Source organism: Bison bison, unplaced genomic scaffold, assembly GCF_000754665.1.
Source record: "Bison bison bison isolate TAMUID 2011002044 unplaced genomic scaffold, Bison_UMD1.0 scf7180017864170, whole genome shotgun sequence".
Classification (NCBI taxonomy): Eukaryota; Metazoa; Chordata; class Mammalia; order Artiodactyla; family Bovidae; genus Bison; species Bison bison.
In genome coordinates, this window is record NW_011494742.1 from 1,066,513 (window position 1) to 1,069,120 (window position 2,608).

Here is a 2,608-nt window from a genome sequence, read left to right on the forward strand (position 1 = left end):
GGGTCGCTAAGAGTCGGACACAACTGAGCGACTTCACTTTCACTTTTCACTTTCATGCATTGGAGAAGGAAATGGCAACCCACTCCAGAGCTCTTGCCTGGAGAATCCCAGGGATGGGGGAGCCTGGTGGGCTGCCGTCTATGGGGTCGCACAGAGTCGGACATGACTGAAGTGACTTAGCAGCAGCAGCTACATTATATATGAAAGTTAAGGGAGCAAATTCTCCAAGTTCTCATCAGGAGGAAAACATTTTATTTTTTCTATTTCTTTAATGTTGTATTTATATGAGATGATGGATGTTCACTAAACTTATGATCATCATTTCATGAAGTGTGCATGCCAGGTCATTATGCTGCACCCCTTAAACTTACACAGAGTGGCGGGTCACTTGTATCTCGTTAAACTGGAAGAAAAAACTGCTCTGCTGTCTGATTTGCTCTCTTCCTGCCCCCATGACTCTCCTTATCATGTCTGCCGAGGCCACACCATAGGGGACAGTCTCTCTCTAGCATTCTGGTGGGCCAGCAAGTAGTGGGGACAGGAGTGAGAACCACCCCATCCCCATCCCATTCCTGGCTCTGCCATGAAGGGTGGAACCTCACCTCAGCACCAAAACCCACCTGCTGTTTGCTCTCACAGACTCAATGGACGTGAGTTTGAGTAAACTCCAGGAGTTGGTGATGGACAGGGAGGTCTGGCGTGCTGCAGTCCATGGGGTCACAGAGTCAGACCCGACTGAGCGACTGAACTGAACTGAGTTAGAGGACCACCTGGCTCGTCTGCACGTGCTCCCTGCATTTCTCTGTGTTGGGCTTTTCTCCGTCTTCTTTATTTCTTATTGCAGGCATCTACCCGGTCAGGACTTCCTGCACGCGGGTCTTGTGGAGCTTCCCTTCCTGCCCATTTTTCTGTCCGCCTGCGGCAGCAGCTGCAACCACCACTGCCCTCCCAGCCCTCCACGCCCCGGCCACCCCGCACCCGACAGCCTTCGACCTCATCCTGTACCTGCTGGTACGGCACCCCTGCAGCTCCTCGCCTCTCGGCACTCTTCTCGGCTGGACCAGCGCTGCCTGTGCCCACGGAGCCGGGGAGACGGGCTCTGGGCCCAGGGCAGCGGGGGCGGAGGTGCTGGCCGCCATCCGCTGCCTCACGCCTCCTCCCCTGGGCCAAGGCCGCCCACTCGGCAGGCTTCCGGGGCCAGTGCAAAACCTTGCTTGTCTGCCAGCTATTTCCTGTTAAGTGGTTTCATTTTTCTTTATCTAGTCTCCTTGGGGGCACAGGCTGGGGCCCAACAACCCTGAGAATGAGGCAGACCTTTTCAAGGGTCCTCTGTGCCTCCGGTACATGCCCCTCCTGCCTCCAGGCGCCACGGGCTTTTCATTGTAGCCGAACCTAGCCCACTGCCCCTCATCAGAATCCACTGGGGGACTGAGGGCGGCAGGGCCTCGTAGTGTGTTGGAGTGACTCTACTGGGAGTCAGAAAAATAGAGCCCAGGAAATGGACATCCAGCTGTCTTCAACTTGCGCTGCCCATTGGAACCACACCAGGAGCTTTGAGAAATACCTGTTCCCAGACCCACTGCTGACTTAATTGGTGTGGGGGAGGGGCTGGGCATCCCGGATTAAACACTCTTAGCAGTGATTTCAAAGCCTGGATCTTGATCCAGCAGCATCCATATAATCCAAGAGTTTGTTAGAAGCTCAGATTCTTGGCTCTACCCTGATCTACTAAATCAAAATCCTGGACTTGAGGCCCAGGGATCTGGGTTTTGATAAGCACCGTAGATGATTCTTTAAGGCACAAGGGTTTGCAAATGGGGATGTATTGGAGTATGCAAACAAAGGGGAAGGGATGATTACAGAGAGCATCCTGTTTCTAAGTCTACACCAGTGGTTCTCAAAGTGTGGTCCCTGGACCAACAGCATCAACATCATCTGGGCACTTGTTAGACATGCAAACTCACAGGCCCATCGCCAGACCTACTGAATCAGAAACTCTGGGCATGTTGGACATGCTTTCTCAGTGGTTCTGATGTGTGCTTGACTTTGAGAGTCACTGGTCTCCCATCTACTTGCCTTACTTGAGACCTACATGATTTGTGTCTGCACTGCGGCGGCTCTGTAGGGAAAGGATGGCAGCCAAGGACAATTGTAGAGGCTTGAAGTTATTACCCATAAAATGATGACATGCCTAGGGTGAGGTGGTGCGTCTGTTCTGACGAGTTCTTTCCTTAATCACTCTTCAGGGAATGCCTGTTGGGGGAGGCTACAGGCAGGAAGTTTTGGAGGCAGGATTCCGTGAGCTGCCCACCCCTCCCTGAGCACTTGTGTGTGTATTATACGTATGTGCCTGTGGATGTGTAACAGGTTTTAAGTTCCCCCAGAATGAGTGCACAGGCTCTGTAGAGAGAGAGAGAGTGGACACAGAAGGGTCAGTTGTTTTCCAGGGCTGCTGTGTGCCCACCTGTGGGGTAGTTCTGTGAATAATAGAGACAGAAACAATAACAACAGTGTGTGTACCTGCAGATTACTCTCATGTGTATGTAGGAATGTACAAGTGCATATGTGTGCATGTATTGCCTATCTGTATGTACATGTGAATATGTAC

At 52.1% G+C, this 2,608-nt stretch overlaps 1 protein-coding gene across 4 annotated transcripts in view; it reads right to left on the reverse strand.

Moving 5' to 3' along the window:
• The window catches only part of SLC14A1 (solute carrier family 14 (urea transporter), member 1 (Kidd blood group)), a 57,033-nt gene extending 55,868 nt beyond the window's left edge, over positions 1 to 1,165 (reverse strand). For all 4 annotated transcript variants that reach the window (XM_010842029.1, XM_010842023.1, XM_010842025.1 and 1 more), the window contains exon 1: positions 1,006 to 1,165. The gene's annotated coding sequence lies outside the window, so the exon portion shown is untranslated. The remainder of the gene's footprint in view (positions 1 to 1,005) is intronic.
• Between the last annotated feature and the right edge of the window lie 1,443 nt (positions 1,166 to 2,608).